This window comes from Haliotis asinina, chromosome 14, assembly GCF_037392515.1.
Source record: "Haliotis asinina isolate JCU_RB_2024 chromosome 14, JCU_Hal_asi_v2, whole genome shotgun sequence".
Classification (NCBI taxonomy): Eukaryota; Metazoa; Mollusca; class Gastropoda; order Lepetellida; family Haliotidae; genus Haliotis; species Haliotis asinina.
Genome location: NC_090293.1, coordinates 24,660,474 through 24,677,648, shown reverse-complemented (window position 1 = coordinate 24,677,648; position 17,175 = coordinate 24,660,474). Strand labels below are relative to the sequence as shown.

Here is a 17,175-nt window from a genome sequence, read left to right as displayed (position 1 = left end):
CCACAATCCTGATCTTTTAATCTCAAAACTTTTCCAGAATGAATGAAATGTTTAAGCGTAATTAGATCAGGTTTTTATTCATTTGGTCACTTTATCATTGTGCAGAGCCTCAGTTTGAATCGGTGACACCTTGACTCATCATGGGCACGCACATCCTCATTATACCACAATGTCAGAAATGTTTCATCATAACACCATCAGCGGGGCCTAGTGAGACACAACATTGTAAAAAAACAACGAGTTCGTGTTGCAATTTTGACATCGCAATTACAGAAGTTTACTGAGTAAAAAGTCAAGCATTTAGTTAAACATTTTCTGTTTAAATCTGAATTCATTATTTGTGAATTTGGATTTATCAAGTCTGCCTGAATCCCAAATGCAGGTCAAATGTTAAGACGTATTGTTGTGACGATTTTGACACAAATTATGGGAGTAAATTGGTCAAAAGCATGTCTGTGCCATCTGCCTGTGGCCAATGACTCACAGTATGGACTTGTGTTTACTGAAGATTGATATAATCATATCCACAATCAGCTGTGTACAGGCACTCTAAAGACAGAATGGTCTCCCTTGTCTGAGGTCTTCTCACCTGCTGATCGGAGTCAATAAAGCACACCTGCCGGGAGCTACAACCCCAGCCTGTAGAGAGCCGAGCTTTCTTGTGAGTGGTAGGGTGTCGAGTATCGCTCTCTTCTCAGCAAATAATAAGAGATGGCATTGGCATAAAATGTGAATACAAGATCTCACTTGCCTCCCATACAATTACGTTTTTTAATGTGATACAATATGAAGTGTTTTATTAAATATTTGTTAGCTTTCAGGGGTATATATTTTTTTTTAAATAATTAAAATGTGTTTGGCTTGAAATTCTATTATTTCTGTAGGTGTAGAAAGGGATTTCACAAGGAGATAATTCCAGTTAGTGGAAATAAAAATGCATGAAAGCTGCACTCATGTTGCAAAAATACAGGGGGTCAAAATTATTTTTATAAATCCACTTGCCAAAGGGCAAGTGACTTTAAGAAAGTAACTTGTCCTAACTAATTTTCCAAATGCCCTGATTCTTATGACTTAATCATGATGACATTATGATGAGAGAATAAGTCAACATGGTATTTGATGTTAATGTTTACTGGGCTATTTGTCGAGAAGTGATAAATAGCAAAGAAAGATAACTCTACTTTATTACCACTGTGAAATTTAATGGCTACATTTTGAACAGATATGAAATATAACTTCAGTTTGAATATGTAAGCAGAAATTATCTAGTAGTCCACAGACAAGTAAGATACCATTATTTCATAGGCCAGATTGAAAACTGACTTGTCCTAGTCGTTAGGTGATGGGATTTTTTAACCCCTGCTTTATATGCCACTGACATTGGCATTAACGATATTGCAACATATCCTGCTCAAATTAAGTTCAGGGACACAGGATATTAAATGAACTAATATAACTGTTATGTGCCTTGCATTTTATGCTGGCTGAAATTGATCTCTACACATATTGGTTTTGTTCCATATAACAATCTTAACTCTATGTTAAAGTATTGGTGTTACTCAGAATTTTGCTTAGAGTGTGGTTCAGGATTTGGATTTAAAGTGAGAGACCAGGAATTTATTAAATAAAAGTAATGCATGAGGATACAGATTGTATTGCACTCATTAGAAATGGCATCATACCATGGATAGATGACAGACAACACACTATGCCCTCACTCACACCTGGAGTGAGTGAGAGAGAGTGAACGAGCTGGGTTTTACACCAGTTTTAGCACTATTCCAGCAATATCATGGTGGGACACCAGAAAAATGCACATTGTACCCATTTTGGACTCATACCAAGATCTTTGATTAATTTTAAATATATAATAGACTTAAGTGACATTGAACTGGTTGCTGCATTCTGTTCATTGCTACTTTAGTTTTACAAAAATAGACAGCAATTGTTTGGGATTGAAAAAAACCCAAACAGTTTGTTATATCCATGAGTTTGTTCTGAATGAGTTCATTATCAACACTGTATACTGTATGTTTTATTGTCATGTAAATTAGAGTTTGTTATGGGCTACATTTCAGAGTAATTCATATAAAAAAATGTGATCTTCTGTTTTGGTCTGTTAGGTGACATTAGCTGTCCATTATCGTACAAGCCTATGAAATGAATCACACAAGTTTAATGAATTAGTATGTCTTCAGTGTAAACCTGCTGACCTGGGATGATTCTGTCATGTCTGATTATGTTGGTGGAGGGACAAAAACAGCTTCGTATATCATCCCCAGTGAGAATGAGAAATTGATTGTCTGCCTGAACTTTCCATGTGGAAATGTAGTGAGAAGGTGTGGGTCTGTGCTGCCTTACATATTATATCATTTTGACATTTGCTATTGTCTTGATAAAGTCACAGGGCAAAAAGGTTCTGTCTATATATCCATCAAACAGTATCCAGACTACAGTGTGTATTCTTAGGCTGGATGTGTAACTACTTCTTCTGGCTCTATTCTTACCCTTACTTTCAATCAATGGGCGGGGGAGGGTTGGGGGGGTCACCAGGGGTGGGGTGAAGAGAGAGATAGGCTGAATTGGCCTTTGGATTATAACTACAAACTCATTTCATGTAAATGTATATCAAGCTCCCCCATATATATTTAACAATACTTTCATATATATTTAGCAATACTTTCATATATATTTAACAATATTTTCATATGTATTAACAATATTTTCACATATGTTTAACAATACTTTCATATATATATTTAACAATACTTTCATATATATTTAACAATACTTTCATATATATATTTAACAATACTTTCATATATATTTAACAAAACTTTCATATATATTTAACAATACTTTCATATATATATTTAACAATACTTTCACAACAGTTTGACTTGATTTCTGTAAAGAATTATTTGACAGTAACAAGTTTTCGAAAATCAATACAATATTTTTCCTGTTTCACATATAGGTGTTACTTACCAACAGAGTGTTGCCAATGTTGCTATCACTGTTACCTATCATTAATATTGGGCTACCATTTGTTCAGGCTATGCTATCCGTGAGTTGTATTCACCATAAGTAAAGATGAGTGAGAGGGAAAATACCAGTCATTGTCAGTGATGAATTGTCTCTTGAATATTTCAATAACCTGATCAGAGCCAACACCTACGACTAGATCTGTTTTCATGATCGAAGTAAGAATATAGATCACCAGCATTGTATGCTTGTTGTTTGAGAAGTCTAAATGTTGCAGGTGGCCATCTTGCTGAATTGGTTGATTGTATATCAACGATGTCTAACTGTGTTGTATGCCAGTCAATCACTGGATTGTTTGGTCCAACTTTGAGTTTTTTTACAGACCATTAACTGGAATATTGCAAAGTGCAGCACAAAACAGCATGCAGAGCAAAAACTGATTTAGCCAGGAAACACTACCAGTGTAGTCGTGTCAAATGAAACGGGGCATCCTGAATACTCCATCTACATGGTTCTACTGCTTAATTCTAATTGTCCATTTCTTACAGATGTTAAACAGTGAGAGTATGATTGTATGCCACTTTTAGCAATATTCAGGCAATATAACGACAGGAAGTATCAGCCATTGTCTTCACACATTGTATCCACTAGGGGAATAGGTCATGTGTGTGCCAACCCTTTAACAGCTAAACCACCCCACAAATCCAGATGCAAAGATAAATGATAGACAAAGACGTTGAAACTTAGCCAGTTTTCTTGTTAGCCCATTTCCACTTGGCAAGATCCAACTGTAGTGATAATATGTTATAAAAAACATCCATAATATGTCTCAAATCCTCATGAAATGCAAAAGCTGTTTATGATCAAGCTGGAGCTGCAAGTCAGAATCTGGATTCAATGCCCAGCTTCTATTGCTAGTGTTTATAGGTCTTGATGGGTGATACACTTTGAATTTATTAGAACCGTTTTCCGAGCTATCCATGGCAATGTAAAACCACTGAGCTGAAGAGAATGTGGGGAGCCTGACTGTTTCATATAACTCCATTCAATCAATAAATTGTGTGATTCATGGGAATCTTTGACAACTTGCTAATTTCAAAGTCTTTGAAATCTTATCCAACCAGCACCAAAAGTGAGGCTTTGAGAAACCTGCAAACTACCAGACAGTGCTGCAGTAGTAATTTGTCTGCTTTTTCTGACCTACCATAGTTTCTGCCTGTATTGATTAGCAAGGAACTCAGCCTTGAAGGTTTCAAATGTCTTCGTCAGCCTGGCACAAGGGAAACATTTAATAATCAAATGGTAACGTTGTGTTGAATTTCAATGCCACAGATTTGGAGAACCATAAGTATGCATTTTGAACTCTGGTTTCGAAAGATGATGATGTTTCTTGTTCTGAGACCAGACTCTCCCATGTCGGATTAATCACCGTCTTTGTTCTTGGGAGTTCTCCCGAGTTAAAACTTGAGGATATGCTTGCAACATGAGATTTCTTTTTCACAAATAATTACATTCAACAATGGAAAGTGAGACCAAGGGCCATTACTCTGTCTAATTACAGATGGAGTGTACCTGTGTCCTCGTCATGATTTCAAATTAATGTGCTTTCCAAAGTCCAGAGAAGAGACCATCATGCCTGAAACAGGAGCAATGTTTTTAAGGAGTTTCTCCCTAATCCCTGAGTACTGTCAGAACTGACATCATGACTCACTAAACTGGGAGCACCATTTCATCAGAAAGACTGGGTCTTTTAAGGCCAGGAATTTCATTGTTTGACTGTTATTTTACCTTTGTCTCTCTGCATTAATGGGCGTTGGAGTGGCCCAGTGGTTAAAGTATTTACATGTAGCTTGAAGATGTGCATTTGATTCCCCACATGGGTACAATGTGTAAAGTATATTTCTAGTGTCACCCACCATGATATTGCTGGAATGTTGCTTATAGTGGTGTAAAAATACACTCACTCACTCACTCACTCACTCACTCACTCACTCACTCACTCACTCACTCTTCCATATCTTAGTGCCACTTGTAGTTACCACTGTGCATTGTGAACTTTCAAGAGTTGATTAAAATTTTTAAATGGCACTTATCAGTTGTTTTTACAACTTGTATCAAAATACGAAATGTATTTTAAGAATAGCAAGGAGATATGAGGAATTTATATATCTCATGGGGATTAATGATGCACTGACAAATCTGCACTGTTGCTGAAGGCCATGTTAAGCCAAACTCACTCACTTCAGAAGACTGTTGCCATGTCATCAGAAGCAGGTGCTGTGAGTCATCTCTATCAATTAATGACCGGTTATTGGCAATTCCCCATCTCAACTTGTTCCATACATTTCACTTGTTGTTTTGGTGAACAGTTGACAAGTCTGTGCCTGTGTTTCTGACAGGTGCCATCAGTGGGACAGGATATGCTCATCTTTTTGCCAGCGACTTTGATCATTGCTTCTTTTGTTTCATGAACATGTTAATATCATAAAGTGAGAATTGTTGGATGGATATTTTGGGATAGATTTGGCATGGTTGTAGTTTTCTCATGTTATTGTTGTCACAGGGAGAACATTTGCCCAGAGAAGTGAACATCAGGAGTTTAATATATTTGCCTTATCATATCAATAGACATTAAAAGATGTTACTTGTTGTTACCTTGTCTAGGAGTCGGCGTTAAGTTGATAAAACTGAAAACTGTCTACAGTGTACAAGATGTTACTTGTTACAATACCTAGGACTCAGCATTAAGTTGATAAAACAAGGAATGGTCTACAATGTAACAGATGTTACTTCTTGTTACCATACCTAGGACTCAGCGTTATGTTGACAAAACAAGGAATGGACAGTATACAGCGGCTGAGTGAATAATTTATCAGAATATAAAACCTTCATTACTCCTGACCAGTGTAAGTCCAAGTATCAACACACACACACACACACACACATGTGTGTGTGCATATCTCTACACAAGTGCAATAAACCTGAATGCAACCCCTTTAACATTGCCAGCGCTGATGTCTTCAGACAATCGGTACTCTAAAAGAATGTAAAATAACAATGGCCTAATGAACCTGCCCATGTGTAGTTTGACCCTGACAGGTCACAAAAAGTAAGACGGATGACCGATGTGGCTGCAAAGGAAACCAGGACTCTGATTGGATAATCCATTTTGATGACTCGTCCTTAAAATTTAATCTCTACATCCAACTGAGGCGTCTTAGAATTTTAGAAAAAGATTATTTTTCTTTGTTTTCTGCTGGTATTTTATTTCTGATGTCAGTTCGGGAAATTCCCTGAGAAAATCTGGTGTTATTATAGGATTACATGAGCAAGCTTGTCATGTCTAGTTTAGTCACTTTAGACTAGTTCACGTTAAGGAAAAAATCCCAACTTGTCTCAGTGGCAATGTTTTTAATCTGTTTTACAAAATTGATCTTCAGCCATTAGAAATGATGAAAAGGTGCTACTGTTCTGATCAAACTAATTATGAAGAAAGATGTGTTTTTTTCTTATCCCTAGATAGAAAATTTGACTGCTAGATGGCGATCTTTGTAAAAACAATGAAGCGTTGTTGTTTTTGCTTCTATCTTGTGCTGTGAGTACTAAGACTTGCCTTTGCATGTGTTTGCAGCTTGGCAACATCACAGAGAAAAAGTGGATCACAAACACAGTGTGGATTGGTCAGAATCTTACAATCAACTCAGTTGAAATTGATGATGATTATATTTTGTGTATCTTCTACAAACTTTACAATTTTATTATGTCAGACTGAGGTCCCTTTGTCAGCACGCTGGAATGTTTTCAAAAACAAGAAGCAAAACTATTTGAATTGGATATTTTCACATTTCACTTCCCTTTTTCCTTTTCTAAGGAATTCATGTACATCATCCATTGAAACTTGAGACAAACATTGCGGTATTGAAATATAGCAAATTGCTTCAGGAACATCTCTAAAAATCAGCCTTACGCACATACTGTTTTTTGACCTGTGTATTTGATATCATCAATAATTCCCAAAATGAAATTTTTAAAGTGACCAGTCCACTACTCATTTACATAGCATGTCTGATGACTTTCGTAACGATTTTCAAGAGTATTGCAGTCATAAAACATGCTGATTGTGTGAGGCAAGACTTGCTTCACTTGCAGCTTTAGCACTGCACAGAGTGCTGGGCAATATGGAAACTAATATGGTTCAGGGACTGTGAGAGACTAAGGGGGATCCAGAGAAGGGGTGCAGGGATTCTATCTATTTCAGTTGTATTGCTGTTACATCAGTACACTTCAAATCCTTCAACAGTGTCTTCAGGACAGTGTCATCTTCTTCAGCAATGAAGCTATTGAGGTCATGAACATTACATGTGGGTACAGGTGGCTCTGAGTCGTCTAGTTGTCTCCCTTGAACAAGCCAGTGATCTGTGATTCTCATTGGAAGTCCTCTAGATTTGTCTACATCATGTCTGTGGGGCGGGGGCAGTGAAGTAGCCTAGTGGTTCAGGCGTTTGCTTGTCATGCCTAAGAAACAGGTTCAGTTCACCACATGGGCACAGTGTGTGAAGCTCATTTCTGTTGTCCACCGCAGTAATATTCCTGGAATGTTGCTAAAAGCAGCATAGAACTAAACACACTCACTCACTCACTCACTCACTCACTCACTCACTCACTCACTCACTTCAATGCATGCCAAGAGAAAGACGGGCACTAGTGGCCATGTTGTCCAAGGTTCCACTATTTTGTTGTATGGGGTTACATCCCTTTGGCATGCCACAGCTTGATTATGGTTCCATATTTGTTAACACAACACCCATGCTTTTAGTTTTCAGCATAATGGTGAATGTGTAACACCTTCACTTCAGATTTCAATCTCTCATCAAGCTGAGTCACTAGTAAGTGAGTGAGTTTAGTTGTAAAACTGCTTTTAGCAATATTCCAGTAATATCATGCATGGGCTTCACACGAACGTGGGGAATCAAACTCGAGCCTTCAGTGTGCCAAAGGAATGCTTCACCCACTAGGCTACCCTACTGCCTCAGGTAAATACTGGAATGCTGATCAAAACCTGATAAAACCCAACTCTTTCATCATAGCAACACATTAAAATACATGTGGGAACCTTTGAAGCCTTGACCAGGGAGAACCGGAATGAGCATCTGGTGTAAAATTTCTTCTGGGTTATAAAAGAAACTGTTTGAGCTGTTGGAAGATGATAATGACTGGTTTCAGCTCTCTGATTGTTGTAGCAGCACAAGTAAAGAGCTGTAATTGGACCAGAGTGACAGACTTTTCCTTCACTGCGAACCTGATATTTTGTTGGGAGGCAGCCGTGATTCATCATACACCAATGGTTCTTACTGTCTTGTTTTGGGATAAAGTCACAGTCGATCAGTACCCATGGTATAAATAAAGAAGCTTGTTTGTGGGAGTGAGTGAGTGAATTTAGGTTTATGCTGCACTCAGCAATATTTCAGTTATATGGCGGCGGTCTGTAAATAATCGAGTCTGGACCAGACAATCCAGTGATCAACAACATGAGCTTCGATCTGCGCAATTGGGAACCGATGACGTGGGTCAACCAAGTCGGCGAGTCTGACCACCCAATCACATTAGTCACCTCTTACGACAAGCATAGTTGCCTTTTATGGCAAGCACGAGAAGCTGAATGTTTGTGGGAAATTGAGATATATTTTACTGATACGCTGTGGGTTATCACCTGTGTTTATAAAAACAGGGACTTGTCAAGGTGTGGAATGAAATTTGTCTCCACCAACCCTTTCTTGTCATGAGATATGACTTAAAGACCAGTTGGTCTGACTGGCTGACTAGTTTATACTACGGATATATTATAGGTTATCACCTGTGTTTATAGGTATAGGAACTTGTCAAGGTGTGGAATAGAATTTGGACTCCACCAATGACGTACAGATTAGGTGGTCAGACTTGCTGGCTTGGTCAAAGCATGTCATTGTATTCCATTTGAAACAATGAGACTGTGAAGGTCAAGGTTAGAATTGGTGTTCCGCAACCCATTCTTGTAGTAAAGAGGGGAAACAGGATTGGCTAGTCGCATTCACTGACTTGGTTGATGCATGTCATCATATCCCAGGTGCGAATCGTTGCTAATGATGGCAGTCACTGGATTGTCTGGCCAAAATGTAAGTATTTCCTGACTGCTGTAATACAGATGGAAAATTGGTATGTGCAACACAAAACTACAAATAATCAATTCGATCAGTGTTTATGATGTCAGTCACTGAATTCTTTAGTCCAGACTTAATTGTTTTTCAACAACCATCATATAACTGTAAAAATACTAAGAGCAGCATCATGTACGGATGAAGGAACTTTTATTTAGATTTTGTAGGTGTTATAGAAATATATCAAAGGCTATTTTCAGAGACACAAAAAATTGTCCGATTGTGACCTTATCAATGGCTTGTGTTGATGACTCAGTATAACATAATGACATCAGGTGTTCTAAAAGTTCAATAAATATAAAAGTATGACCAGTAATTGTCAGTTTACAGCATGTTGCCACGCTTTGTTTCAAGCATGATGTATCAATGTAGTAATTATGTCATGGATTGTCATTACATGTATTTTTTTATGACTTCCCCCATCGTTCATGATGTCATTTCTGTTTAAAAAAAAAACATTTTCAAGACTTCAAAATGGCATCTCAAATCATCCTTACTTTTCGGAAAGTGGCCAGGAGTGATAGATTAATATGTTTCCTTTTCAAAAAGAAACTTATTATGAATCTTGCAGCCCAAGGCAATTAGAAATACACTCACTGTAGTGCTGTTACTGGAACATCTGAATGGCTCTGCATTAACTAACCCAAACAATTCGTAAACTCAGATGATTCTTTGCACTCAATTACATCAAACAGCACTTCCCTGACATTCCTATAGGGGGCGCCACAAGCCAACACTCATGCCCAGAAGTGAGACGGACAGATCGGCAGACACAGGTAATTTGGTTAGTCTGGTCATGAATTTTAATGCCCATGACCTTTCTTTGTCTCACGGAAAAACACCTTCCTGTCACCGGCTCTCACTACAGTCTTACAGCTTGGATTTGGTCAGCATGGTTATGTGCCATCAGTTTCATCACAGTGTTCAGTGTTTAAGCAACTAAACATGCAACAGTGCAAGAGAGTGGTTATTATCACACCTCCAGGATATGTGGTTTATCTCAGTGCTGTGTATAGTTTTAACATCTTTGATCAAACTGTTGACCATCCACATCATAAAGGTCATTCAAGATGGTGCAACAGTACAAGAGAGTGGTCATTATCACACTTCTAGGATATATGGTTTATTTCATTGTTGTATAAAGTTTCAACATTCATTGATGAAATCGTTGAATATTTGGGATGTCACGATTCACCAATAAACTGGTGCATCATTAGCAAGCCTTGTACAATACGATATGCAGATTCATGTGATATTATATAAATTCAGGTTTTTACACACATATGGATTACTATTTTGAGTCTTAACACATTTTTCTCTGTTGTATTTTTTACACAAAACAGCAAACATGACATGTTGAGAGTGAGTGATGGCTGTTTGGCTGATGGGTAGTTGTCCAAAGAAATGACTTGGATTATTTGTTAAGAGGTTTTCAGTGAACTCTGGTTTCAACATCAACTTCCCAATAAGCTGATGTCTGTTTGTTATGCACAGAATGTTGAAAATGCTGTATTGCCATGCGTATTGTATTGTGACGTCAGTATCGAGATACGTATCGTATGGTGAGGCACCTGTATCGTGACAACCCTATTGAATATCCAGATCATCATGGTCATAAAGGATGGTGCAATAGTATGAAAGTAGTAACAATGGATTTTTGTGCCATTATGCATCATGATTCCGATGTGGTATAATGCTTCTAAGTAACTATGGTATCAGTGTCACTGTATTCCATTAATGTATCATGACAGAGATATGATAGCTGTTGCCGTGTTGTCTTCCGCTGTACTCAACACGTATGATATATCAGAAGAATTTCTTATTCTGTCAAAAGAAATGTGTTTGGAAATTTGAGTTGAGCTTCTTGTGATTCATTTAACATAACTTCACCTCTGGCAAAACTAATCTATTACTGGCAAGATGTGGCGTTAGAATCGACATATTTAACGTTCTGCATGAAGAAACTTCAGACAACAAAACACAGCCAATGCCATTGCCAAGACAAACAGAAGTGGCGCCATTGGCTAAGGATGCTGATTGGTTATCCATGTCACATGACCCAAGGTTCCAGAAACATCATTTGATAACTAAAATACTTTGATTTGTATGACAGTTGTTTGACCTCAGACACATTGTGTTGATTTGATCATGTATTTTTATCATTAGTTGAGAATGTTATGCTGCTCTTAACAATATTCCACCTCTAACCAATCCATGTTAACCAGAAAAGTAGGGTTTGAACACAGGTCTTGTACATGCAGAGCAAATGTTTTTACTGCCGGGTTAACCAATCTATGCTAACCAAAACAGTAGGGTTTGAACTCAGGTCTTGTACATGCAGGGCAAATGATTGACTGCTGGGCTAACCAATCTATGCTAACCAAAACAGTAGGGTTTGAACACAGGTCTTGTACAAGCAGATCAAATGATTGACTGCTGGGCTAACCAATCTATGCTAACCAAAACAGTAGGGTTTGAACACAGGTCTTGTACATGCAGAGCAAATGTTTTTACTGCTGGGTTAACCAATCCATGTTAACCAGAAAAGTAGGGTTTGAACATAGGTCTTGTACATGCAGAGCAAATGTTTTTACTGCCGGGTTAACCAATCCATGTTAACCAGAAAAGTAGGGTTTGAACACAGGTCTTGTACATGCAGAGCAAATGTTTTTACTGCCGGGTTAACCAATCCATGTTAACCAGAAAAGTAGGGTTTGAACACAGGTCTTGTACATGCAGAGCAAATGTTTTTACTGCCGGGTTAACCAATCCATGTTAACCAGAAAAGTAGGGTTTGAACACAGGTCTTGTACATGCAGAGCAAATGTTTTTACTGCCGGGTTAACCAATCCATGTTAACCAGAAAAGTAGGGTTTGAACACAGGTCTTGTACATGCAGAGCAAATGATTGACTGCTGGGCTAACCAATCTATGCTAACCAAAACAGTAGGGTTTGAACACAGGTCTTGTACATGCAGGGCAAATGATTGACTGCTGGGCTAACCAATCTATGCTAACCAAAACAGTAGGGTTTGAACACAGGTCTTGTACAAGCAGAGCAAATGATTGACTGCTGGGCTAACCAATCTATGCTAACCAAAACAGTAGGGTTTGAACACAGGTCTTGTACATGCAGGGCAAATGATTGACTGCTGGGCTAACCAATCTATGTTAACCAGAAAAGTAGGGTTTGAACTCAGGTCTTGTGCATGCAGAGCAAATGATTGACTGCTGGGCTAACCAATCTATGTTAACCAGAAAAGTAGGGTTTGAACACAGGTTTTGTACATGCAGAGCAAATGATTTATTGTCGGGTTAACCAATCTATGTTAACCAGAAAAGTAGGGTTTGAACACAGGTCTTGTACATGCAGAGCAAGTGATTGACTGCTGGGCTAATCAATCTATGTTAACCAGAAAAGTAGGGTTTGAACACAGGTTTTGTACATGCAGAGCAAATGATTTATTGCCGGGTTAACCAATCTATGTTAACCAGAAAAGTAGGGTTTGAACACAGGTCTTGTACATGCAGAGCAAATGATTGACTTCTGGGCTAACCAGTCAATGTTAACCAGAAAAGTAGGGTTTGAACACAGGTTTTGTATATGCAGAGCAAATGATTTATTGCCGGGTTAACCAATCTATGTTAACCAGAAAAGTAGCGTTTGAACACAGGTCTTGTACAAGCAGAGCAAATGTTTTTACTGCCGGGTTAACCAATCCATGTTAACCAGAAAAGTAGGGTTTGAACACAGGTTTTGTATATGCAGAGCAAATGATTTATTGCCGGGTTAACCAATCTATGTTAACCAGAAAAGTAGCGTTTGAACACAGGTCTTGTACAAGCAGAGCAAATGTTTTTACTGCCGGGTTAACCAATCCATGTTAACCAGAAAAGTAGGGTTTGAACACAGGTCTTGTACAAGCAGAGCAAATGTTTTTACTACTGGGTTAACCAATCCATGTTAACCAGAAAAGTAGGGTTTGAACACAGGTCTTGTACATGCAGAGCAAATGATTGACTGCTGGGCTAACCAATCCATGTTAACCAGAAAAGTAGGGTTTGAACACAGGTCTTGTACAAGCAGAGCAAATGTTTTTACTGCTGGGTTAACCAATCCATGTTAACCAGAAAAGTAGGGTTTGAACATAGGTCTTGTACATGCAGAGCAAATGTTTTTACTGCTGGGTTAACCAATCCATGTTAACCAGAAAAGTAGGGTTTGAACACAGGTCTTGTACATGCAGAGCAAATGTTTTTACTGCTGGGCTTAAACCAATCCATGTTAACCAGAAAAGTAGGGTTTTAACACAGGTCTTGTACATGCAGAGCAAATGTTTTTACTGCCGGGTTAACCAATCCATGTTAACCAGAAAGGTAGGGTTTGAACACAGGTCTTGTACATGCAGAGCAAATGTTTTTACTGCTGGGTTAACCAATCCATGTTAACCAGAAAAGTAGGGTTTGAATACAGGTCTTGTACATGCAGAGCAAATGTTTTTACTGCTGGGTTAACCAATCCATGTTAACCAGAAAAGTAGGGTTTGAACACAGGTCTTGTACATGCAGAGCAAATGATTGACTGCTGGGCTTAAACCAATCCATGTTAACCAGAAAAGTAGGGTTTGAACACAGGTCTTGTACATGCAGATCAAATGATTGACTGCTGGGCTTAAACCAATCCATGTTAACCAGAAAAGTAGGGTTTGAACACAGGTCTTGTACATGCAGAGCAAATGATTGACTGCTGGCCAAACCAGTCAGTGTTAACCAGAAAAGTAGGGTTTGAACACAGGTCTTGTACATGCAGAGCAAATGATTGACTGCTGGGCTAACCAATCCATGTTAACCAGAAAAGTAGGGTTTGAACACAGGTCTTGGACATGCAGAGCAAATGATTGACTGCTGGGCTAACCAGTCTATGGTTGCTTGACAAGTCAGGTTTGAACTCAGTCCTTGTGCATGTTGAGTAATCATTTGACCACTTGGCTAACCAACTTGTTTGATTTAAAAGTGGGGATTGAACAAAGGCCTTGTGCATGTTAAGCAAATGTTTGATATCTTCGTTAAAGGTCACATGCAACCAGTACATGAAACATAATTGAAACGCAGTTATCACTTATTCATGATATATAACATGCACTGATGATTAAGAAAAAAACAAATAAACAAAATTATAAGCATCTAATCGCAAATCAAAAGTGGGTTTACCTCCCTTGAAACGAAGCAACCATGATACCGGACCCAGTTAGAGCTTGGGGGGTGTGCACTCAGGTGTAATGAAGCCTTTTCACCTGCCACTGGTTCATTTGCCGATAACCTTAGCAGGTTCTTTGTTTATGGCTTATAGGTGTTAATTTCAAATTGTAGTCAGTATAGTCAGTGATTGAAGTTGTGCATTGCATATTGCCATTTGCAGACAGGCCAGAAGACATATAGGTGCTAATAAACCAGACATTGCGCTTTCTCTTGTGTCTGCGTATCACAATTAACAGGTTTTCCTATTTAACAAGTACATTATTAACTTGTTTGAGTACACAACCAAGATTAGACAACTCCTCACAATCTCATACTCCGGGCCGGCATATGTTTCAAGCTCTGGGTCATAGATAATTTTTCATAATGAAGGCAGATGTGAAAATGTTGCCAAAATATGATATTAATAATCCAGTTTTGTTCAGTGTGCATATGCTTAACATATCATATGCTTAACAGAATTGTTCATGAACACATTTTTCTTGTATGTTTAGAAGTGAATATTTTTTCAGATTTTCATGAAAATGGTCCAAATGATATTTGTGACCCCGAATTTTTTAAATATTTTGATCATGGATACTTTATGGGTGTGTTTTCATTATGAATACTTTGTGGGATACTTCGATCATGAATGCTCGGTGAGAATAATTTTTGTAGTAAAGACAGAGTGTGATTTCATAAACATTTTGTGAAAAATATTCATGTAACTTTAGTTCAGAATACTTGATGTATCTGAGGTTTGGTTAGGGGGTTATAAACAACTCCAGCATGATTTCATATAAATAGTATTCATGCACCTTTACATTTTTTGGTCAGTATATTTGATGGACATTTTAAGGATGCTTAGTAGTGAAGATTCTGTATCCTGATGTATGATTAATAGGCTAAAAGCAACTCCAGCACGATTTTATAAAAAGGAATCGAATAATATTCATGCTCCCTAACCTTTCTTTCTCGGTATATTTGATGGACATGTTGAGTGTGCTTGGTGCTGAAGATCTTGTATCCTGATGTTTGGTTAAGAGGCTAGAGTCAGGTCCAGCTTCAGGATGTTTTAAGACAGCCACCTCCCAGACTCTGTTGAAACCGAGAGGGTAATCTTGTATTTTGTCAACTGTTAAATGTAGTCTGTGACAGGCTTGTGACAGAACCCAAATAAGGTCATTAATTGATTGCCGAACAAATTAACTACATTATGGAAAGCTTTAGTGTTTTGTTACTCGTTTACGCTGAAGGATTATTTTTGGACTCTTCACCAGCATCAAGGACTACAATGAATCACAGACAGGAAGAAAATGAGACAAATGGAAGGATAATTATTGCCTGGCTGGTTCCTTCAGAGTGACAAATAGTTCTTCTAGTATTGCTGACAATGTGATATCATCAAATCGCTGTTGGGAGTTCGTATGAGGATGGAATGAGATCCTACCTGCTCACCAACTCCCCAAAATGTTTTGTTGAAGCGACATGAAATGGTTTTATTTGACCATGGACATGCCTCACTGTGTAACAGTCACATTGGTAGCTGGGCCATCATGTAGACACAATCTGTGCAAACTCTTTCCTGCCCATGAACCCTGTTTTATGAGGATGAGTTTCAGTAGATTTTACTCTAGAACTTGTGGTGAGGGAGGTGAAATTGGGCTGAACATCGCTTTTAAGATTATTGCATTTTTATTGCTTTTAAGATTACTGTACCTTTATGGCCATATGGATGTGTGTAGGGCTGTATGTGTGAGTCCAGACAAAAGTCTGTTTTATAGCACTGAAAGCATGCTGCAGGATTCCTTCCTCAATGTGAACATTCCAACCAGTCTTCATTTGTCCAGTAATGCTGAGCACCAGATGGGGTAACTTGTACCATGTTTTGATTCTTTTGGTATGATAGACTAGGGACTGAACCACCAGCCTCCCTGGGCAAACACTCCATCTACTAGATCACAGATGAATGCATAGCTACATTTACTAAGCCACTATAGTTTTGTTGACTCCTGTGGTAGCTTTTGAAGTGGAAATCAGAATAACATAGAGTAGAATGTTTTTCAGTGACATTTTAAAGTGCAGTCAAATCCAGATGAGTGGAATGACGGCGTCTGAAATGCTATGCATAACTCGAAGTACCTGTCCGTCCCGACTGTTCCCTGTTATGGTTGTCATCATTTGATTTCCGGTTACATGAATTCGTCTCATAAATACACACGATAACTCGAGAAGGAAGGTCCCAAGAGATTCAAACAACAGCAATCTTGTACATATAAGCCGTCAAGTCCGTCAATATGAAGTTAATTGCTGTAGGTGACTGATCCAAATAAAAAACCAATGTAGCTCACACCTTTCCCTCATTGACATGTGACTTCAATAGGCAGATTAGTGATTTTATGATCCCGTACAGGAATGCAGCCTTTGACCGTTACTAATAAGATCATCTTTTTTCAATATAAATCGATCCAAGTTGAATTTAATTCTTGGTCCCCAGTGATTCGACTCATTGGAATTTGACTGTAATAATATAGAATAGTATGGAATATGTTGTCGTCGTCGTCATCATCATCATCATCATCATCATCATCATCATCATCATCATCGTCATCATCATGGTGGTATGACATTAACATCACCTTACACAAAGTTTTGTTTTCACCATCTTTTACTGCCAAGGGTGTTCCAGTTGAAATATAGGTGATATCTGAATGGTGATGAGTTGTACTTCTCCACCAAAACATGTTAAGCATTTACCCAA

The 17,175-nt window shown here is 38.2% G+C and overlaps 1 protein-coding gene across 1 annotated transcript in view; it reads left to right on the top strand.

Moving 5' to 3' along the window:
• The window catches only part of LOC137262277 (cysteine--tRNA ligase, cytoplasmic-like), a 263,287-nt gene that overhangs the window by 197,949 nt on the left and 48,163 nt on the right, over positions 1 to 17,175 (top strand). The gene's annotated exons all lie outside the window — the stretch shown is intronic.